At 45.9% G+C, this 23,542-nt stretch overlaps 6 non-coding genes across 6 annotated transcripts; 5 read left to right on the forward strand and 1 right to left on the reverse strand.

Moving 5' to 3' along the window:
* Nucleotides 1-528: 528 nt before the first annotated feature.
* On the reverse strand, nt 529-600 carry trnae-uuc (transfer RNA glutamic acid (anticodon UUC)). Its single transcript has one exon. It is a non-coding gene; the product is annotated as a tRNA-Glu (tRNA).
* A 13,051-nt stretch (nt 601-13,651) lies between these two features.
* trnan-guu (transfer RNA asparagine (anticodon GUU)) lies at nt 13,652-13,725 on the forward strand. Its single transcript has one exon. It is a non-coding gene; the product is annotated as a tRNA-Asn (tRNA).
* Nucleotides 13,726-15,958: 2,233 nt separating this feature from the next.
* On the forward strand, nt 15,959-16,032 carry trnan-guu (transfer RNA asparagine (anticodon GUU)). The gene has a single exon. It is a non-coding gene; the product is annotated as a tRNA-Asn (tRNA).
* A 2,229-nt stretch (nt 16,033-18,261) lies between these two features.
* Nucleotides 18,262-18,335, forward strand: trnan-auu (transfer RNA asparagine (anticodon AUU)). The gene has a single exon. It is a non-coding gene; the product is annotated as a tRNA-Asn (tRNA).
* Nucleotides 18,336-20,563: 2,228 nt separating this feature from the next.
* Nucleotides 20,564-20,637, forward strand: trnan-guu (transfer RNA asparagine (anticodon GUU)). Its single transcript has one exon. It is a non-coding gene; the product is annotated as a tRNA-Asn (tRNA).
* Nucleotides 20,638-22,866: 2,229 nt separating this feature from the next.
* trnan-guu (transfer RNA asparagine (anticodon GUU)) lies at nt 22,867-22,940 on the forward strand. The gene has a single exon. It is a non-coding gene; the product is annotated as a tRNA-Asn (tRNA).
* Nucleotides 22,941-23,542: the final 602 nt, after the last annotated feature.

A 23,542-nucleotide genomic window follows, 5' to 3' on the forward strand; every position in this document is an offset into this window, starting at 1 on the left:
ACCAGTACATAAATCAATGTAATGTTTTGAAACCAAATGCTCGCGATGCGATCTCTGCAACATTGGGGAGACTGGAGAGTCAAGTCACATCTCCGGGACTCACCTGCGCGCCTTTATTGGAAAAAAGCACGGACCGGACCCGGAAGCTGGTGTAGCGCAAGCTTACCTGGGTAGGTTTTTTTTCCGATAAAGGCGCGCAGGAGAGTCCCAGAGATGTGACTTGACTCTCCAGTCTTCCCAATGTGATAGAGATCGCTTCGGGAGCAATGGATACAAAAATATTAAATTTAAACTGTTAAACAAACATAACCGCGTCTATAAACAGACATTGCCAAAAAGCACTGACCTGCTCCGCTGAGAGAGTGAGGATTGTTCACTCTTTTGTAGCTGCAGAAGCAATCATCCCAACACATGCAAACAAATCTGCATCAGGATGCTATTTCAACGAGCTACTTCACATTGCAGTGCCCAGGAATAACGAAGATCAAGAAACAACTGTACAGCGCATTAAGACCCGTTGAAAACTGCTTCCCTGACCGGGAATCGAACCCGGGCCGCGGCGGTGAAAGCGCCAAATCCTAACCACTAGACCACCAGGGAGACGTAAATCCGTTCTTGTAGCTGTGCTGAAAATTGCCTCGCTGCCTGGGAATCGAATCCGGGCTGCGGCAGGAAGAAGACTTTATCCGATCTCGAGAACATTGGGGAGACTGGAGAGTCAAGTCACATCTTCGGGACTCACCTGCGCGCCTTTATTGAAAAAAAGTGCGGACCGGACCCAGAAGCTGGTGGAGCGCAAGCTTACCTGGGTAGGTTTTTTTTTCCGATAAAGGCGCGCAGGAGAGGATCCCGAGGAACTACAGTGATAGTGCCTCCCACCCGCCCTCCTCCTCTAACCTTATAATAAGACCCATTGTGGTAAGCAGGTCAGTGCTGCATTTTGCTTGTTCTATTCTTCAGACCTAGTTTTTCTTAAAAGTTACTTTTAGAGGGATGGCAGTGAAGACAGTGCAATGTTCCTCTTGCAACATGTTTGAGGGGAGGGATGCCATGGTCGTCCCTGATGATTACACTTGCCGTAAGTGCACCCATCTCCAGCTCCTCCAAGAGCATGTTCGCGAACTGGAGCTGGAGTTGGATGAATTTAGAATCATTCGGGAGGCAGAGGGGGTCATAGATCGGTGCTTTAGGAAAGTAGCAACTCCAAAGATTGCAGACAGATGGGTGACAGTGAGGGTCTTGGAGAAAGCAGCCAATGCAGAGACCTCCTGCGGTCGTTCCCCTCAAGAACAAGTATACCATTTTGGATACTTGTTGGTACGACGACTTACCGGGGTAAGCAGTGGGGTTCAGGGCTCTGGCACGGAGCCTGTTCCTGTTGCTCAGAAGGGAAGGTTGGAGAAGAGCAGAGCAAGAGTTATTGGGGACTCGATAGTTTGGGGCACAGATAGCCGGTTTCGTGGGGGCGAGAGAGACTCACTTTTGGTATGTTGCCTCCCAGGTGCAAGGGTAAGTGACGTTTCTGATCGTGTTTTCCGGTTCCTTAAGGGGGGTGGGGGAGCAGCCCGAAGTCGTGGTCCACATTGGCAGCAACGACATAGGTAGGAAGAAGCATGAGGATGTTAGGCAGGCTTTCAGGGAGCTAGGTTGGAAGCGCAGTGTTCGAACAAACAGAGTTGTTGTCTCCGGTTTGTTACCCGTGCCACGTGATAGAGAGTTGAGGAATAGTGAGAGAGAACAGTTAAATGCGTGGCTACAGGGTTGGTGCAGGAGGGAGGGATTCCAGTATCTGGATAACTGGGGTTCTTTCTGGGGAAGGTGGTATCTGTATAAACAGGATGGTCTCCACCTGAGCCTGAGGTGCACCACCATCCTTTGGGGGAGGTTTGCTAGTGCTCTTTGGGAGGGTTTAAACTAACTCTGCAGGGACATGTAGACTGCAGCTTTAGGGTGCAGGACCTTGAGTGTAGGGAGGTTAGGAACATGGCATCAATCTCGAAGGAGGTTGCCTCTAAACAGGAAGGTGGCTTGAAGTGTATATACGTCAATGTGAGAAGTATACGAAATAAGGAAGGTGAACTTGCAATGTGGGTTGGTACCTGGGATTTCGATGTTGTGGCTATCACGGAGACATGGGTAGAACAGGGACAGGATTGGCTGTTGCAGGTTCCAGTTTTTAAATGTTTTAGTAGGGTCAGAGGTGGGGGTAAAAGAGGGTGTGTGTGGCATTGCTTGTAAAGGATAGTATTACAGCGGTGGAAAGGACGATGAATGAAGACTCGCCATTTGAGGTAGTTTGGGCTGAGGTTGGAAATAGGAAAGGTGAGGAGTTTTCTACAGGCCTAATAGTCCTAGAGACGTAGAAGAAAGGATTGCCGAGGTGATTCAGGAGAAGAGTGTAAGTAATAGGGTGGTTGTTATGGGGGTCTTTAACTTTCCAGATATTGACTGGGAAAGCTATAGCTCTAGTACGTTAGATGACACAATATGTTGACAGGCCAACAAGAGGTGAGGCCGTACTAGATTTGGTTCTGGGTAACGAACCAGGCCAGGTGTTAGAATTGGAGGTAGGTGAGCACTTTGGGGACAGTGACCACAATTCTGTGACTTTTACTCTGGTGATGAAGAGGGATAAGTGTGCACTGTAGGGCAAGATTTATAGCTGGGGACTGGGAAATTATGATGCGGTGAGGCATGACTTAGGATGCGTGGCTTGGAAAAGTAGGCTTCAATGGAAGGGTGCAATCGATATGTGGAGCTTGTTCAAGGAGCAACTATTGAGTGTCCTTGATAAGTATGTACCTGTCAGGCAGGGAGGAAAGGGTCATGTGAGTGAGCCATGGTTTAATAATGAATTGGAATCCCTTGTTAAAGTGAAGAGGGCGGCCTATGTAAAGATGAGGCATGAAATTCAATTGGGGCGATTGAGAGTTATAAGTTAGCCAGGGAGGATCTAAAGAGAGAGTTAAGAGCAGCAAGGAGGGGACACGAAAAGTAATTGGTTGGTAGGATTAGGGAAAACCCAAAGGCTTTCTATAGGTATGTCAGGAATAAAAGAATGACTCGGGTAGGAATAGGTCCAGTCAAGGATAGTAGTGGGAAGTTGCGCATGGAGGCCGAAGAGATTGGGGAGACACTGAATGAATACTTTTCATCAGAATTCACTCAGGAACAGGACATTGTTGCCGATATGAATATTGAAAATTGATGGCTTTGAAGTATGTAGGGAAGAGGTATTGGAATTTCTGGAAAGGGTGAAAATAGATAAGTCCCCTGGGCCTGATGGCATTAATACTAGGATTCTCTGGGAAGCAAGGGAGGAGATTGCAGAGCCATTGGCCTTGATTTTTATGACCTCGTTGTCTACAGGAATAGTGCCAGAAGACTGGAGGATAGCAAATGTGGTTTCCTTGTTCAAGGAGCAGAGTAGGGATAACCCTAGTAAGTATAAGCCGGTGAGTCTCACTTCTTTTGTGGGCAAAGTCTTAGAGAAAATTGTAAGGGATAGGATTTATGAACATCTGGATAAGAATAATGTGATCAAGGATACTCAGCATGGTTTTGTGAACTACGAAGAGCAGAAGAGAAAGATGTATATAGTGTATTTAAGGAGAACAGGTACCTAATAAACCCAGTCCGCTGATTTCTCAATTATGCTTCCAAGTTGACTTCAAAAATTCGGTTTGTCCTTCCCTTTTTTTCCTATTTTATTTTGCGAGTTTTAAAAACTTTCACAATCCTCTAACTTGAGTATAGGAGTTGGGAAGTTTCGTTGTGGCTGGACAGGACACTGGAATATTGTGGAATACATTTGGAATATTGTGTGCAATTCTGGTCTCACTCCTATCAGAAGGATATTGTGAAATTTGAAACGGTTCTGAAGCACCAATGAGTCCACAGTGAGGAGAGGCCCTTCTGCTGCCCCGAGTGCGGGAAGGCCTTTAGTGATTCCTCTGCCATGCGGACGCACTGGTTGATCCACACCTGGGACAACTGTTCTCAAGCCCTGAGTGCGAGATGGCCTTTAGCAGTTCTTCCCACCTGCTGAGACGCCAGTGGGTCCACACCGAGGAGAGGCCGTTCTTCTGCCCCGAGTGCATGAAGGGCTTTGCTCTTTCTTCTGACCTGCTGGCCCACTCGTGGGTCCACATGGGGGAGAGGTTGTTCAGTTGCTCTAAGTGCAGGAAGGCCTTCATCAAACCTCAGACCTGCATGTCTTTGGACAGGACCACCCAGAGAAAACCCACGCAGACACTGGGAGAATGTGCAAACTCCTCACAGACAGTCACTCAAGGCTGGAATCAAACCTGGATCTGCGGCACAGTGAGGCTGCGGTGGTAACCACTGAGCCACTACCTATTGCAACCCGAAGTAGGCAAGCAGGAGGTCGGGAGAATACAGCAAGCCAGGCAGCACCAGGATGTGGAGTAGTCAGCATTTTGGGTATTAACGCTTCTTCAGGGCTTAAACGTTGACTTCTCTATGAGAAACGATTTACGAAATGTTGCTGGGGGTTGGAGGGTTTGAGCTACAGGGAGAGTCTGAATAGGCTGGGGCTGTTTTCAGTGGAGCATTGGAAGTAGAGGAGTGACCTAATAGAGGTTACAAATTCATGAGAGGGATGGACAGGGTAAAAGACAAGGTATTTTCCCTGGGATGGAGGAGTCCAGAACTAGAGGGCATAGGTTAGGGTGAGAGGCGAAATATGTTAAAGGGTCAACTTCTTCATGCAGAGGGTGGTACATACATGAAATGAGCTGCCAGAGTATATGGGTCAGGTGCTGTCAAATGGGACTAGATTAATTTAGGTTATCAGGTCAGCATGGAAAAGTTGGACTGAAGGGTCTGTTTCCATGTTGTATGTGTCTCTGACTACTGGTCCCGATGTAAGTTTAAAAGAGAGTCCAAGTAACTTTGAATACTTCAATCTTGTTGAACTCACCTCCTCAAATATTTCAAATGACTCCCTCCGAGCGATACTGTTTAAACATGCTGAGTTGGACAAAATATCCTATCAAGTTCAACACAAACCCAGAGTTGAAGATGTCAGAAATCACACGATACCGAGGGGACCAAAACTGATCACAATATTCCAGGTGCAGCCTCATCAACGTTCTGTATAACTACACTATATCTTGCCAACATCTATACTCAATTCCCTAACTGATGAAGATTAGTGTGCCTAAACCTTTCTTCACTGCCTTGTGCAGCGATGTTATCAGAGATATAGGATCGACTTTAAACTGATCCACAATCCTGCGACTGGGAGCACTGAAGCAGAGTAGTGCAGTATGAGTGTGCTGGGCGCATAACCGAGGGGTCAAGACCATGTGATGCTATTGCTCAATGTCTCCATAAGCTGCTTTCCTTGGCAAAGGTGCTCTGTTCTGTATCTTGCCTTTGCATCTGCTTCCCAAAGCTTCTTCAGTAGAGCAGTGGCTGCTAGAGCCCAGGAGCTCAACAACCCCCCGGAGCTGGAGAAAACTCCGAGTTCCAAAAGGGGGGCTGGATTTGCTCAAGGCTTGTATCTATTAACTTATTTAAATGGTACCTACTGTATGGGGCTTTTGTTCACATTAAAACCGGAGGGTCATGTCAGAGTGTTTGTTTATATTTAGCAGTGGTAGTTCGTAAAATACACTCCCTGGAGGAGCACCTTCTGTGATGCTGCATTTCTTGCTTTCTGCACTTCCCCATTTATTATCTCCCATCTTGATTGTATATTTTTTTGGTCAAATTTGATTTCATATTTATCAGGCTTGGTATTCACTGTGTGCTACTAATTTGTTTGTTCGAATATTGTCAGTCAAAATTAATGTTGTAATTTCATTTCTGATGTCAGAGTTTGACATTGAATGTGCAGGTGTGAATACCAGTAAGTTGTGAAAATAAATCAAAAACTTGTGGTTTTACAGCAAAAAGAGCAGTTCACCGCTATCAATGGCATTTTCTCATTTCAAGGGGATGAGTTGAGCCTGACCAACAAACCGTTTCAAACAGTCACCCAATTTTATTAATATTTTCGTTATCTTCATTAAAGATAATAACTCCAGCATGCTAAAATTTATACAATTTGTTTATAAAATTTATTTATATGTCCATTGCTCTGCCACATTGGGGAGACTGGATGCCAACTTGCAGAACATTTCAGGAAACAGCTCTCGGACTCCAAACCTAAACGACCCCACCGCCCTGTGGCTGAATACTTTAACTTCCCCTCCCAATCCGTCAAGGGCATGCAAGTCCTGTGCCGCATCCCCCTGCAAGCTCTAGCTACCTGACGCTTGTAGGAAGAACACTTCATCTTTCGCCTTGGGACCCAGCAACTACATGGGATCAATATCGATCTCACCAGTTTCCATATTTCTCCTCACTCTCACTCCCACACCACGCGCCTTGTCCCAGATCCAACCTTCCAACTCGGCATTGGTCTCTTGAGCTGTCCTATATTTTCATCTTGCTTCCCACCTATTCGCTCCACCCTCCTGTCTTACCTCTCACGATAAATCAGCACCTCCATCGACCTATTTCATTCACAGCTACCTCCCCTCCATCCCCATCCCCTTCCCAATTATCTCTCAGCCCCGTTGGACCAACCTTCATTCCTGATGAAGAACTTATGCTCTGAACCAAGACTGTGGTGAAGGAACATCCTTAATAAGAAAGAGTTCCCAATTCAGATTTATTCCCCATTTGTTCCCCCGTTCTTCGAGAATTAAGAAATGTCTTTTTCTTCCACTAGAAAGTGATCTTACACTTTGCGGTGTCTGAAGTGTTATACCACTCCACTTTGTTGCCCACCTTTTAAGAATCCTTTCAACCTGTTTTTCAGACAATGGTGGCGGTGACCAAAAGCAATCATTTCACTCCTCTTCAATGCCCCATTTCTCCTCCTATGAACCACTTTTACAAGTTGTCTGAGTGTACTTGGTTTTCAAAATGTAATTTGGCCGTTGAAGTAAACAGGGTTAGTCTTTATCGATCGCTAGCTTTGTTTGCACCAACTGTAATTATCCACCAATTTGCTGGTTTTTTTTGTTCCAGCAGAGCTGGAAACAATGATCTATATTTATTTTGCACTCAGGTGTGAAAACTCATCCCAAGAATCGTCATATTATTATAGTTGATTGATGCTATAACAGGAGGAATTGTGTGGCAGTTTCAGACTAAACTCTTGGCTGGAAAGAATGTAGATTGATGATGAAAGTCAAAAAGCAGAATCTCTGGCCACAATCTATCAGTCTGGCTTGATTAATTGGTGGCTCTTCAAAAGCACTTCCAAGCCATCACCTCAACCACCAAGAGCAGGTAAGTGTGAACACAGCATTCCAACTGTGAAATATATCGCATTGCTTCTTTGTTATTGATCAACAACCTGGAACTCGCTCCTGAACATTATTGCAGACCAAATTATGTGAAGCAATTTAAGTGGCAGCTCAGCGCCACATTTTCAAGGACAGTTTGGGAAGGGTTATTGGCAGAGCCAATGATATTCACATCTCATGAAATAATAAGCAAAGAGGCATGGATAGAGGATTGGCTAACCAATGATACAATTGGGATAAGGGGCATGTTCAGGATAGCAAATTGTAATCAGTAGTTTGCCACAGGGATCAGTGCTGGGGCCAAAATTATTTACAATATGTATTATTTACAATTATTTACTTGGATAAGTGAAGTGAATGCACTGTTGCCAAGATTGCAGAAAAGATGGTTGATAGGAAGGCAGGTGGTGAGAAGACATGAAATATCTGCAGAGGTATATAGACAGGTTAAGCAAATGGCAAATGGAATAGAATTTGGGGAAATGAGGTTGTGCACTTTGCCAGGACGAACAGTGCTGAATGTTAAATGGAGAAAGCTGTTGAGGGGTTTGGAAGCCCATACCCATGCATCTCTTCATCCAAATTCAGTGAGTAATAGGGAAGGCAAATGGGAGGTTGACCTTTAAATAGAGTATAAATGTCGGGAGGTTATAGTGAACCTCTATCAGGCAACAGTCAGGCCAAAACTGAACACTGGGTGGGTCCTTTACCCAAGGAAAGATATACTGACTTTGGTGGCAGTCCAGAGAAGTTTGACCAGGATGAAAAGAATATCATATGAAGAGAAGTGAATTGGTTGGGCCTATACTTATTAGAAGTGAGAAGATTTAGAGGTAACCTTATTTTCACATAAGCGCTTCTGAGGAGACTTGACAGGCTTGATGTGGAAAAGTTTACCTTTGTGGGTGAGTCTAGCACCAGAGGGAATAACCTGCAAATGAGAGATTGCATGTTGAAGACAGATAGGAATTTTTACTGGGGACTGTAAATCTGTGGACCATGTTACTACAGGGGGTTGTTGAGCTTGGGTCGTTAAGTACATCCAAGGCTGTCAGTTTTTGTTTAACTAGTGAGGGAATCGAGGATTATGTGGAAATAGCAAGAAAGTGGAGTTGATCTTTACCAGAGCTAACGTGATCTGAATAAATGGCAGAATTGATTCAATGAGCTGAATTGAATAGTTAATAATAAAGGGGCCAGTACATCCTTCCTGATATATGGGACCCAAAATTGCGTTCAATACTCCAAATGCGGCTTGACCGGAGCCTTACAGAGCCTCAGAAGTATATCCCTGCCTTTATATTCAAGTCTGATCAAAATAAATGCCATCATTGCATTTGCCTCCCCAACTAGTGATTCAACCTTCAAGTTTACCTTGAGAGAATCCTGGAATAGAACTCCATCGTCTCTTTGCACATCTGATTTCTGAATTTTCTCCCCATAATCCTTCTGTTCCAGAGTAGCAGCAGAGATTTTCTGACAAACCGATTTTATTCAGGGATACCAAGGTGTCTCTGGAATTTCCAATATCTCAGAAGGAATAGTTATTCCTGGACAATGCAGAGAGGAATATGGTGTGGTCCTGTAAACTCCAGAACTTTCCAAACTACCTGGGTCAGCAATAACTCTTTCTGGACCAAGAAACAAAAGGGCCACTGAGAAACTGCAAAATCATAAGCCCTCAGAAGCAGAAATTAGGCAATTCAGCCCATTGAGTCTGCTCCACCATATAATCATTCTTAAGTATCAAGGGTTACGGGGAGAATGGGGATGAGAAAGTTATCAGCCAGGATTGAATGGTGGAGCAGATTCAATGGGCTGAATGGCCTAAATTCTGCCAGTTAACTATCCCTGGGAAGAAGGATGTATAACAACAAGCTGTTTCCTGGGACAGATGAGATAAGTTTTTAATAAACTCGTGACAAAAGGACAAGTTAGTCTGTCTGTGGAAGGATGGCCTTGACACCAAGAGGTTAATTGCAGGACAGGCTGTTTCAAACAGACAGCTAAACCTCAAGGCTAAGAAGGTATGCTACACACTGGAGGTCTCTAGCAATGTGGGGAGATGGTGTTAGGATCTAAAGAAACATCACACCACAGATTTCAAAGTGAGGAATCTCCACCAGAATTTAAACCCAGAAAGATGCAGCAGCAGTACTTGGAAGAACAACACTGCAGTGAATCCCTGAACACTTCCAGAGACAGATATTGTCGGTGGAAAGTCAGTTAAATTCTGCCATCAATTGGGTGATACCCAAGTTGGGACTGAGGTTGAACTTGGTGACTTGGTGGGGGGGGGGGGGTTATTTTTAGTTGCTACATACAATAAAGTGTAAATCATTGTTTCAGCAGTTGATTCTCTGCGCAGTTTCTGAGTCAGGAGCCAAATTAAGGCAATTCACCCACAGCCACAGTGAGGCTAGGATTAATATTGACTCCATTGCATTCAGCAGGACATCACAGCAGCATTCAAGATCTCAAACAGAAACACCCAGAGGAACATGTTGCCCTACATTAGGTAAAATTAGCCTGAAAAGTGGTGTAACCTGTTCTAGTGATAAAAATAAATCCCCAACACTTTAAAATCAATTATCAGCAATTTTTTTTATCCAATCGTTACAGTTAAAAAATAAACACAACTATTAACAAACTGGTTATAGGCCAGGAGCAGCCAGGTGGCATTAGTTTAGTTGGGGATCATGGACTGGTTGGTCTGAAGGGTATGTTTCTGGCCTACATGACTCCATAGCACTGGATGAATGGAGATCCATCCCAAAGATGATAAAGGTTTCGAGCACCACTTTACGCAAATATGTGGACCCCCCTCCTGAGGGCAGTAGGGCACTGAGGTTCAGTAGTTCAGACAGTCAGCCAGCAACATCTCTCTGGGAGACTTCTCTCAAGAAAAGAAGCGGTTTCCTGTCACATCAGTTAGATTATCCAGTTTGGAGCAGGTCCGATATGTCCAACAAAATAGGTAGACAGGGCAGTGAAGAAGGCTTAAGCCTCACTGGCCTTCATCAGTCAGGGCATTGAGTATAGAAGTTGACAAGTTATGTTGCAGTTAATCAGGATATTGGTGAGGCCACACTTGGAGTATTGTGATTCGTTTTGATCACCTTGCGAAACAAAGATGTTATTAAACTTGAAAAGAGTGCAGAAGACATTTACAAGAAACCAGGACTCAAGGTCTGAGTAATAAGGAGAGGTTGGACAAGCTAAGACGTTTTTATTTCGAGCATAAGAGCCTCGTGGGCGGGGTGGGGGGGTGTTGGGGCGGGCTTATAGATGTGAAGAGATCCTGAGAGGCATGGAGAGGGTGAATGCACTCAATCTTATTTCCCAGGATTGGGGAATTTCGAATATCAACATGCATTGAGAATCCCCATGAATACACGCAGCCTGCGTGGGAGTGCTCAAGGGCTCTAATTGCAGAGAGAACTTTAATTCTTTGGCGAAATGTGGACTAGTGTTCTCGCTGTAGACGAGCCTTTCATTGGATTGTTGAATCTGGCGGGTAACAACGACCCCTGCCCCGTGGAAACTCTATGGAAGCAAATTGATTTCCTCAAACTGACTGGAGTGTCACCAGGATTGGGCAGAAGCCAATCGGTTGCCGAGTGCTGGAGAGGGGATTCCTTGCAGCGCCAGGGACCTGGGTTTGAACCCACCCTCATGGTGACAGTGTGGATTTTGCCCTTTCCTACCCCTCCCCCACTCCCTGTCTACGTGGGTTTCCTCTGGGTGCTTGGTTTTCCTCCCATGTTCCAAAAATGTACTGGCTAGAATGGATTGGGAGTTCGAAATTCAGGGATAAGCTGTGGGGGTTATCGGGTGGGTCGGGGAGGGTATGTTCTTCCGAGTGTCAGTATGGACTTGGTGGGCCAAACGGCCTGTATCCACAGTGATTCCCCCAACGTGTCTCCAGCCTGGCTTCCAGCTCCATCTCTCTGTGCCGAAGGTCCTCCAGTGTGTGTTTTCCCTAGTTTCCAGCACCCAGAACGTCCCACCTTCTGCAAATCGAAAGACAAGTCCCACCCTGCCCTCTCCCATGTGTGTTGTGTAACTGCTTAATCACTTTTAGTGGCCCAGCAAAGGCTAATAGCCAATTTGGCAAACCAGGAGGATGGCCTCAACCGCGACCTTGGGTTCATGTCACATGACAGGTAACCCCACTTCACTGTTATGCTCTCTCTCTCTCTCTCTCACTCACACACACACACACTTACACACTCACACGCTCGTGCAGAGCCTTTCCGGAAGACATGCTCTCTCTCAGACACACAATAATATGTCCCTCCACTCACACCAATGCATACATCTTCGCACATGATTATATTCCATCTCACACACACACTTTACCCAGCATGCACACGCACTTACACACACACTCTCTCTCTCATGCACGCACTCACGCATTTGGAGTGAATTTGCATTTGCAGGATTATATATTTGGAAGTAGAACCAGTCTGACTCAAGATTGGGTTACAGACAGACTCTAACCTCACAGCTTTCATGCATTGTTTGACGTGAGGTGCTACCTCCTTTTATAAAACATTAAGTTTCCTGGAAAACGTGACTTAAAAGAAGTTCTGGAATGTACAGATTAATTAGCCGAAATCTGCAATCCATTTTGAAAGATGAATGATTTAACAGAAATCTAGGTTTCTTCAATTCATCACTTATGTTGCATGACACTATAATCTTTTTGCACTATATTCTGTGCCTTGTGATCCTACTCCACAGCTACCTGATGAAGGAGCAGCACTTCGAAACCCAGTGCCTCCAAATAAATCTGTTGGACTATACCCTGGTGTTTGTGAGATTTTAAAACTTTATTTCCAGTGAATACAGCCCACACCTCAAACTGTTGCCAGTAAACTTTGCAATGCAAATGAAACAATGAACCTGTAGTCCTGAAAAATATACAATTTCTAACAAGATTAGCTACTCATTCACTGATCCTTCTGAGACATGACACTAGTGCTGGAGGCTGAAAGAAATGAGCAGCTTTAAAACAAAAACCTGTTGGACCTCGCAGAGTCTGAACCTGGCGGTATGTTCAGGTAACCTTTACTACGACCTTATTTTATTACAGCTTCAGAATTCCCCAGGAAAAAAGGTATACAATAAGTGCTTTTAAAAGAAAACACCTCCAGCTCAAAGTGCACCCAGCCCCCCGACCCCACTTTCTTTGTTGGTCAGGTGAAATGTCCGTTTGTTACTGAATCCCTGGTACAGCCAGGTAAAGCATGCAGCTGGGATGACTGAGTGGACCCTTTCCTGCAACGGCAGTTTCCTTCACTAAAAAGGGACAGGAGTGAATCAGATGGTGTTTTTCTCCCCCACTGCGGCTCCTGGGAGTGGAAAGGAAACAATCACTAAAACCCAGTCTTAGCTTTGTGAATCTTCAGAAAATAAGCCAACGTTCATCCCTTCAGATTTTCTATCCTGAGCTTTGTCACTCTTTTGTAGGACATTACAAGTGGAAGTTTTGCAGAAGAGCACCACAATGCAATCTGATTTATCAGGACCTGGATGTTTTCAGTCTTTGAATGTGTGTGTTGTACTCCAGAACTTTGGTGTTCACAGTTTATATTACTTATCTTCCCAGTCCCCTGTATCACTTGTCGAAAATGTTTAATTTGCGTCTTGTAATCCTTTCACTGTCTGCTAAAGAGGCAAGTGTTTGCGTGTTTTCCCTAAGTTATGTTGACCTTGCATACCTCGAGCCTCCAGCTAATTTCACGAGAAACCTTCTCCAGTTCAAAAGCAAACTGTTAGTGATGGCTCTGTTTCTTGTCACGTATCCAATTTCAGATCGATGTTGTTAATGACCCTTTTATTCCTTCAGATCCACGTTTCGCTCACAGGGCTAGAACAGAACTGTCACCAAATACATTTACCAATCTACATTCATCCTACCGATTGTCCAGAGACAGTCCAGACATCGACCCCTTGTTGTAGAGGCCGGGAGGTTGACTCTGATGTCCTCGGGGTATGAACTGATCTGAGACATTGAAAGAATCGTCGTTCCTGCACATCAGGAATTCAAACCCCTTCTCTCCTCCGAGCCAATGAGAGAACTCGGGAACAGGCAAAACACTGAAAGGCTGGAAGGGCGACGGCCCCGGAGCACAAAGCTAGTTCCTCGTGACATGGATGTGTCTGCAGACTGTCCCCGGTGTCTCCACAATGAATGTCCCAGGCTTTATTATGTAAAAGTAAAACTGATAGACGACAATTGTAATTCTCGGTGGGGCCGGCTGAATTATGAACTCACTAACAGCCTCCCCTAAGCGATGGTGCGGCCCACACTCGCACCTGCCTCTGTGGCGCAATTGGTTAGCGCGTTCGGCTGTTAACCGAAAGGTTGGTGGTTCGAGCCCACCCAGGGGCGGTGTGTTTGCTGCCCGTTCTTGGCTTTGAAACCGTCCGCTTTTAATGGGGTCAGGAAAATGTTCCCCAAACAGAAATCTTTTCCCCAAAGGGGTTTCTGGTTTGAATTAATGTCTGACGTGAGGGAATGCGGATGCTGAGAAGCCGAGACAAAAAAGAAACTCGACAGTCCCTGTCGGAGAAAACTGAATTCTGAAACGCTGTCTCTGATTCTCATTCCACCGATGTTGCCTGACCTTCTCAGTTCCTCCTGCAGTCTCGTGTTTTGTTTTTGACTGAAAGTTCATTTCATCTTTTGCGATGAAACACCTAGACTCGCCGTGTGCAGATATTTAACCCTTTCGAATCACTGTGAAATGATTGGATTCAAACAAACTCTGCGATAATTCACTCTTTCTCTGCTCCACAGGCAGACAGACCTGGGAAGTGAAGCTGTCAGTGTGGTTCTGTATTCGTGGGCGGAGTGGTTAATGCGATGGACTTGAAATCCATTGCGCTTTCCCCACGCAGGTGTGAACCCCGCCGACTACAAAATGAGAAATGTCGCCGAAAAGAAAGGGAGCTTGCTCCCCGGCTTCTTCTTTAAGATTCAAATCAGTGGAGGGGGAAAAATATTTCACTCACATTGGGAGTGGTGGGAAACTGTAACCCACTGCCTGTTCGAGTGGAACAAGCAGATACACGCAGAGCTTCTTTTGAGGCTATGAGCCAAGTGTTTGGAAATGAGACTAGAACAGTGAGGGGCTGGAAATCGTGATCGAAATGAAGCAGGCACCTGAGGACAAGGGTGTTTCCTTTGCCAGTGAAAGATACTGCTTCACAAAGTTGTGACTGTGGAAGGGAAGCAGTGACACTGATTATCTTTGGTTGTTGACCTTGTGACTGTTCCCATTGCTGCGCATGTCCGTGTTAACGTCAGAACTCTGCAGCATGGTGGCGTAAGATACGCAAAGGGCCGGGGCGCAATGGATGACGCATCTGAGTCCACCTAACTGTTTGAAATGCAGCTCACAGCTTCTTCACACACCCCAATTAATCTTTCTCATTGTCCTGAAGCCGGCAAACGGTTTGAATTCCCGATCTGCGGGAATGAGAATCTTCTCATTGTCTCGCGTCAATAAATATCTCTGAGAACATCGGAGTCAAGTCACAGCGTTGTCAGATGAGAGGAAGCTGAAATAACCCCACACGCTGCTGACGGGCACGTTTTACTTTTCCCAACCCACCGCCCCAACCACTGCGGCTCCTGGGAGTGGAAAGGAAACAATCACCAAAACCCAGTCTTGGCTTTGTGAGTCTTCAGAAAATAAGCAAACGTTCATCCCTTCGGATTTTCTATCCTGGGCTGACAGGGATGGGTTTTGTCACTCTTTTGTAGGACATTACAAGTGGAAGTTTTGCAGAAAAGTACCACAATGCAATCTGATTAATCAGGACCTGGATGTTTTCGGTCTTTGAATGTAAGTATTGTGCTCCAGAACATTGGTGTTCACAGTTTATAATACTTATCTTCCCAGTCCCCTGTATCACTTGTCGAAAATGTTTAATTTGCGTCTTGTAATCCTTTCACTGTCTGCTAAAGAGGCAAGTGTTTGCGTGTTTTACCTAAGTTATGTTGACCTTGCATACCTCGAGCCTCAAGCTAATTTCACGAGAAACCTTCTCCAGTTCAAAAGCAAACTGTTAGTGATGGCTCTGTTTCTTGTCACGTATCCAATTTCAGATCGATGTTGTTAATGACCCTTTTATTCCTTCAGATCCACGTTTCGCTAGATCCACAGGGCTAGAACAGAACTGTCACCAAATACATTTACCAATCTACATTCATCCTAACGATTGTCCAGAGACAGTCCAGACAACGTCCTCTTGTTGTAGAGGCCGGGAGATTGACTCTGATGTTCTCGGGGTATGAACTGATCTGAGACATTGAAAGAATTGTCGTTCCTGCACATCAGGAATTCAAACCCCTTCTCTCCTCCGAGCCAATGAGAGAACTCGGGAACAGGCAAAACACTGAAAGGCTGGAAGGGCGACGGCCCCGGAGCACAAAGCTAGTTCCTCGTGACATGGATGTGTCTGCAGACTGTCCCCGGTGTCTCCACAATGAATGTCCCAGGCTTTATTATGTAAAAGTAAAACTGATGGACGACAATTGTAATTCTCGGTGGGGCCGGCTGAATTATGAACTCACTAACAGCCTCCCCTAAGCGATGGTGCAGCCCACACTCGCACGTGCCTCTGTGGCGCAATTGGTTAGCGCGTTCGGCTGTTAACCGAAAGGTTGGTGGTTCGAGCCCACCCAGGGGCGGTGTGTTTGCTGCCCGTTCTTGGCTTTGAAACCGTCCGCTTTTAATGGGGTCAGGAAAATGTTCCCCAAACAGAAATCCTTTCCCCAAAGGGGTTTCTGGATTGAATTAATGTCTGACGTGAGGGAATGCGGATGCTGAGAAGCCGAGACAAAAAGAGAAACTCGACAGTCCCTGTCGGAGAAAACGGAATTCTGAAACGCTGTCTCTGATTCTCATTCCACCGATGTTGCCTGACCTTCTCAGTTCCTCCTGCAGTCTCGTGTTTTGTTTTTGACTGAAAGTTCATTTCATCTTTTGCGATGAAACACCTAGACTCGCCGTGTGCAGATATTTAACCCTTTCGAATCACTGTGAAATGATTGGATTCAAACAAACTCTGCGATAATTCACTCTTTCTCTGCTCCACAGGCAGACAGACCTGGGAAGTGAAGCTGTCAGTGTGGTTCTGTATTCGTGGGCGGAGTGGTTAATGCGATGGACTTGAAATCCATTGCGCTTTCCCCACGCAGGTGTGGACCCCGCCGACTACAAAATGAGAAATGTCGCCGAAAAGAAAGGGAGCTTGCTCCCCGGCTTCTTCTTTAAGATTCAAATCAGTGGAGGGGGAAAAATATTTCACTCACATTGGGAGTGGTGGGAAACTGTAACCCACTGCCTGTTCGAGTGGAACAAGCAGATACACGCAGAGCTTCTTTTGAGGCTATGAGCCAAGTGTTTGGAAATGAGACTAGAACAGTGAGGGGCTGGAAATCGTGATCGAAATGAAGCAGGCACCTGAGGACAAGGGTGTTTCCTTTGCCAGTGAAAGATACTGCTTCACAAAGTTGTGACTGTGGAAGGGAAGCAGTGACACTGATTATCTTTGGTTGTTGACCTTGTGACTGTTCCCATTGCTGCGCATGTCCGTGTTAACGTCAGAACTCTGCAGCATGGTGGCATAAGATACGCAAAGGGCCGGGGCGCAATGGATGACGCATCTGAGTCCACCTAACTGTTTGAAATGCAGCTCACAGCTTCTTCACACACCCCAATTAATCTTTCTCATTGTCCTGAAGCCGGCAAACGGTTTGAATTCCCGATCTGCGGGAATGAGAATCTTCTCATTGTCTCGCGTCAATAAATATCTCTGAGAACATCGGAGTCAAGTCACAGCGTTGTCAGATGAGAGGAAGCTGAAATAACCCCACACGCTGCTGACGGGCACGTTTTACTTTTCCCAACCCACCGCCCCAACCACTGCGGCTCCTGGGAGTGGAAAGGAAACAATCACCAAAACCCAGTCTTGGCTTTGTGAGTCTTCAGAAAATAAGCAAACGTTCATCCCTTCGGATTTTCTATCCTGGGCTGACAGGGATGGGTTTTGTCACTCTTTTGTAGGACATTACAAGTGGAAGTTTTGCAGAAAAGTACCACAATGCAATCTGATTAATCAGGACCTGGATGTTTTCGGTCTTTGAATGTAAGTATTGTGCTCCAGAACATTGGTGTTCACAGTTTATAATACTTATCTTCCCAGTCCCCTGTATCACTTGTCGAAAATGTTTAATTTGCGTCTTGTAATCCTTTCACTGTCTGCTAAAGAGGCAAGTGTTTGCGTGTTTTACCTAAGTTATGTTGACCTTGCATACCTCGAGCCTCAAGCTAATTTCACGAGAAACCTTCTCCAGTTCAAAAGCAAACTGTTAGTGATGGCTCTGTTTCTTGTCACGTATCCAATTTCAGATCGATGTTGTTAATGACCCTTTTATTCCTTCAGATCCACGTTTCGCTCACAGGGCTAGAACAGAACTGTCACCAAATACATTTACCAATCTACATTCATCCTAACGATTGTCCAGAGACAGTCCAGACAACGTCCTCTTGTTGTAGAGGCCGGGAGATTGACTCTGATGTTCTCGGGGTATGAACTGATCTGAGACATTGAAAGAATTGTCGTTCCTGCACATCAGGAATTCAAACCCCTTCTCTCCTCCGAGCCAATGAGAGAACTCGGGAACAGGCAAAACACTGAAAGGCTGGAAGGGCGACGGCCCCGGAGCACAAAGCTAGTTCCTCGTGACATGGATGTGTCTGCAGACTGTCCCCGGTGTCTCCACAATGAATGTCCCAGGCTTTATTATGTAAAAGTAAAACTGATGGACGACAATTGTAATTCTCGGTGGGGCCGGCTGAATTATGAACTCACTAACAGCCTCCCCTAAGCGATGGTGCGGCCCACACTCGCACGTGCCTCTGTGGCGCAATTGGTTAGCGCGTTCGGCTATTAACCGAAAGGTTGGTGGTTTGAGCCCACCCAGGGGCGGTGTGTTTGCTGCTGGTTCTTGGCTTTGAAACCGTCCGCTTTTAATGGGGTCAGGAAAATGTTCCCCAAACAGAAATCCTTTCCCCAAAGGGGTTTCTGGGTTGAATTAATGTCTGACGTGAGGGAATGCGGATGCTGAGAAGCCGAGACAAAAAGAGAAACTCGACAGTCCCTGTCGGAGAAAACTGAATTCTGAAACGCTGTCTCTGATTCTCATTCCACCGATGTTGCCTGACCTTCTCAGTTCCTCCTGCAGTCTCGTGTTTTGTTTTTGACTGAAAGTTCATTTCATCTTTTGCGATGAAACACCTAGACTCGCCGTGTGCAGATATTTAACCCTTTCGAATCACTGTGAAATGATTGGATTCAAACAAACTCTGCGATAATTCACTCTTTCTCTGCTCCACAGGCAGACAGACCTGGGAAGTGAAGCTGTCAGTGTGGTTCTGTATTCGTGGGCGGAGTGGTTAATGCGATGGACTTGAAATCCATTGCGCTTTCCCCACGCAGGTGTGAACCCGCCGACTACAAAATGAGAAATGTCGCCGAAAAGAAAGGGAGCTTGCTCCCCGGCTTCTTCTTTAAGATTCAAATCAGTGGAGGGGGAAAGATATTTCACTCACATTGGGAGTGGTGGGAAACTGTAACCCACTGCCTGTTCGAGTGGAACAAGCAGATACACGCAGAGCTTCTTTTGAGGCTATGAGCCAAGTGTTTGGAAATGAGACTAGAACAGTGAGGGGCTGGAAATCGTGATCGAAATGAAGCAGGCACCTGAGGACAAGGGTGTTTCCTTTGCCAGTGAAAGATACTGCTTCACAAAGTTGTGACTGTGGAAGGGAAGCAGTGACACTGATTATCTTTGGTTGTTGACCTTGTGACTGTTCCCATTGCTGCGCATGTCCGTGTTAACGTCAGAACTCTGCAGCATGGTGGCGTAAGATACGCAAAGGGCCGGGGCGCAATGGATGACGCATCTGAGTCCACCTAACTGTTTGAAATGCAGCTCACAGCTTCTTCACACACCCCAATTAATCTTTCTCATTGTCCTGAAGCCGGCAAACGGTTTGAATTCCCGATCTGCGGGAATGAGAATCTTCTCATTGTCTCGCGTCAATAAATATCTCTGAGAACATCGGAGTCAAGTCACAGCGTTGTCAGATGAGAGGAAGCTGAAATAACCCCACACGCTGCTGACGGGCACGTTTTACTTTTCCCAACCCACCGCCCCAACCACTGCGGCTCCTGGGAGTGGAAAGGAAACAATCACCAAAACCCAGTCTTGGCTTTGTGAGTCTTCAGAAAATAAGCAAACGTTCATCCCTTCGGATTTTCTATCCTGGGCTGACAGGGATGGGTTTTGTCACTCTTTTGTAGGACATTACAAGTGGAAGTTTTGCAGAAAAGTACCACAATGCAATCTGATTAATCAGGACCTGGATGTTTTCGGTCTTTGAATGTAAGTATTGTGCTCCAGAACATTGGTGTTCACAGTTTATAATACTTATCTTCCCAGTCCCCTGTATCACTTGTCGAAAATGTTTAATTTGCGTCTTGTAATCCTTTCACTGTCTGCTAAAGAGGCAAGTGTTTGCGTGTTTTACCTAAGTTATGTTGACCTTGCATACCTCGAGCCTCGAGCTAATTTCACGAGAAACCTTCTCCAGTTCAAAAGCAAACTGTTAGTGATGGCTCTGTTTCTTGTCACGTATCCAATTTCAGATCGATGTTGTTAATGACCCTTTTATTCCTTCAGATCCACGTTTCGCTCACAGGGCTAGAACAGAACTGTCACCAAATACATTTACCAATCTACATTCATCCTAACGATTGTCCAGAGACAGTCCAGACAACGTCCTCTTGTTGTAGAGGCCGGGAGATTGACTCTGATGTTCTCGGGGTATGAACTGATCTGAGACATTGAAAGAATTGTCGTTCCTGCACATCAGGAATTCAAACCCCTTCTCTCCTCCGAGCCAATGAGAGAACTCGGGAACAGGCAAAACACTGAAAGGCTGGAAGGGCGACGGCCCCGGAGCACAAAGCTAGTTCCTCGTGACATGGATGTGTCTGCAGACTGTCCCCGGTGTCTCCACAATGAATGTCCCAGGCTTTATTATGTAAAAGTAAAACTGATGGACGACAATTGTAATTCTCGGTGGGGCCGGCTGAATTATGAACTCACTAACAGCCTCCCCTAAGCGATGGTGCAGCCCACACTCGCACGTGCCTCTGTGGCGCAATTGGTTAGCGCGTTCGGCTGTTAACCGAAAGGTTGGTGGTTCGAGCCCACCCAGGGGCGGTGTGTTTGCTGCCCGTTCTTGGCTTTGAAACCGTCCGCTTTTAATGGGGTCAGGAAAATGTTCCCCAAACAGAAATCCTTTCCCCAAAGGGGTTTCTGGATTGAATTAATGTCTGACGTGAGGGAATGCGGATGCTGAGAAGCCGAGACAAAAAGAGAAACTCGACAGTCCCTGTCGGAGAAAACTGAATTCTGAAACGCTGTCTCTGATTCTCATTCCACCGATGTTGCCTGACCTTCTCAGTTCCTCCTGCAGTCTCGTGTTTTGTTTTTGACTGAAAGTTCATTTCATCTTTTGCGATGAAACACCTAGACTCGCCGTGTGCAGATATTTAACCCTTTCGAATCACTGTGAAATGATTGGATTCAAACAAACTCTGCGATAATTCACTCTTTCTCTGCTCCACAGGCAGACAGACCTGGGAAGTGAAGCTGTCAGTGTGGTTCTGTATTCGTGGGCCGAGTGGTTAATGCGATGGACTTGAAATCCATTGCGCTTTCCCCACGCAGGTGTGGACCCCGCCGACTACAAAATGAGAAATGTCGCCGAAAAGAAAGGGAGCTTGCTCCCCGGCTTCTTCTTTAAGATTCAAATCAGTGGAGGGGGAAAAATATTTCACTCACATTGGGAGTGGTGGGAAACTGTAACCCACTGCCTGTTCGAGTGGAACAAGCAGATACACGCAGAGCTTCTTTTGAGGCTATGAGCCAAGTGTTTGGAAATGAGACTAGAACAGTGAGGGGCTGGAAATCGTGATCGAAATGAAGCAGGCACCTGAGGACAAGGGTGTTTCCTTTGCCAGTGAAAGATACTGCTTCACAAAGTTGTGACTGTGGAAGGGAAGCAGTGACACTGATTATCTTTGGTTGTTGACCTTGTGACTGTTCCCATTGCTGCGCATGTCCGTGTTAACGTCAGAACTCTGCAGCATGGTGGCGTAAGATACGCAAAGGGCCGGGGCGCAATGGATGACGCATCTGAGTCCACCTAACTGTTTGAAATGCAGCTCACAGCTTCTTCACACACCCCAATTAATCTTTCTCATTGTCCTGAAGCCGGCAAACGGTTTGAATTCCCGATCTGCGGGAATGAGAATCTTCTCATTGTCTCGCGTCAATAAATATCTCTGAGAACATCGGAGTCAAGTCACAGCGTTGTCAGATGAGAGGAAGCTGAAATAACCCCACACGCTGCTGACGGGCACGTTTTACTTTTCCCAACCCACCGCCCCAACCACTGCGGCTCCTGGGAGTGGAAAGGAAACAATCACCAAAACCCAGTCTTGGCTTTGTGAGTCTTCAGAAAATAAGCAAACGTTCATCCCTTCGGATTTTCTATCCTGGGCTGACAGGGATGGGTTTTGTCACTCTTTTGTAGGACATTACAAGTGGAAGTTTTGCAGAAAAGTACCACAATGCAATCTGATTAATCAGGACCTGGATGTTTTCGGTCTTTGAATGTAAGTATTGTGCTCCAGAACATTGGTGTTCACAGTTTATAATACTTATCTTCCCAGTCCCCTGTATCACTTGTCGAAAATGTTTAATTTGCGTCTTGTAATCCTTTCACTGTCTGCTAAAGAGGCAAGTGTTTGCGTGTTTTACCTAAGTTATGTTGACCTTGCATACCTCGAGCCTCGAGCTAATTTCACGAGAAACCTTCTCCAGTTCAAAAGCAAACTGTTAGTGATGGCTCTGTTTCTTGTCACGTATCCAATTTCAGATCGATGTTGTTAATGACCCTTTTATTCCTTCAGATCCACGTTTCGCTCACAGGGCTAGAACAGAACTGTCACCAAATACATTTACCAATCTACATTCATCCTAACGATTGTCCAGAGACAGTCCAGACAACGTCCTCTTGTTGTAGAGGCCGGGAGATTGACTCTGATGTTCTCGGGGTATGAACTGATCTGAGACATTGAAAGAATTGTCGTTCCTGCACATCAGGAATTCAAACCCCTTCTCTCCTCCGAGCCAATGAGAGAACTCGGGAACAGGCAAAACACTGAAAGGCTGGAAGGGCGACGGCCCCGGAGCACAAAGCTAGTTCCTCGTGACATGGATGTGTCTGCAGACTGTCCCCGGTGTCTCCACAATGAATGTCCCAGGCTTTATTATGTAAAAGTAAAACTGATGGACGACAATTGTAATTCTCGGTGGGGCCGGCTGAATTATGAACTCACTAACAGCCTCCCCTAAGCGATGGTGCAGCCCACACTCGCACGTGCCTCTGTGGCGCAATTGTTTAGTGCGTTCGGCTGTTAACCGAAAGGTTGGTGGTTCGAGCCCACCCAGGGGCGGTGTGTTTGCTGCCCGTTCTTGGCTTTGAAACTGTCCGCTTTTAATGGGGTCAGGAAAATGTTCCCCAAACAGAAATCCTTTCCCCAAAGGGGTTTCTGGATTGAATTAATGTCTGACGTGAGGGAATGCGGATGCTGAGAAGCCGAGACAAAAAGAGAAACTCGACAGTCCCTGTCGGAGAAAACGGAATTCTGAAACGCTGTCTCTGATTCTCATTCCACCGATGTTGCCTGACCTTCTCAGTTCCTCCTGCAGTCTCGTGTTTTGTTTTTGACTGAAAGTTCATTTCATCTTTTGCGATGAAACACCTAGACTCGCCGTGTGCAGATATTTAACCCTTTCGAATCACTGTGAAATGATTGGATTCAAACAAACTCTGCGATAATTCACTCTTTCTCTGCTCCACAGGCAGACAGACCTGGGAAGTGAAGCTGTCAGTGTGGTTCTGTATTCGTGGGCGGAGTGGTTAATGCGATGGACTTGAAATCCATTGCGCTTTCCCCACGCAGGTGTGAACCCCGCCGACTACAAAATGAGAAATGTCGCCGAAAAGAAAGGGAGCTTGCTCCCCGGCTTCTTCTTTAAGATTCAAATCAGTGGA

This window comes from Hemiscyllium ocellatum, unplaced genomic scaffold (genome assembly GCF_020745735.1).
Source record: "Hemiscyllium ocellatum isolate sHemOce1 unplaced genomic scaffold, sHemOce1.pat.X.cur. scaffold_1614_pat_ctg1, whole genome shotgun sequence".
Classification (NCBI taxonomy): Eukaryota; Metazoa; Chordata; class Chondrichthyes; order Orectolobiformes; family Hemiscylliidae; genus Hemiscyllium; species Hemiscyllium ocellatum.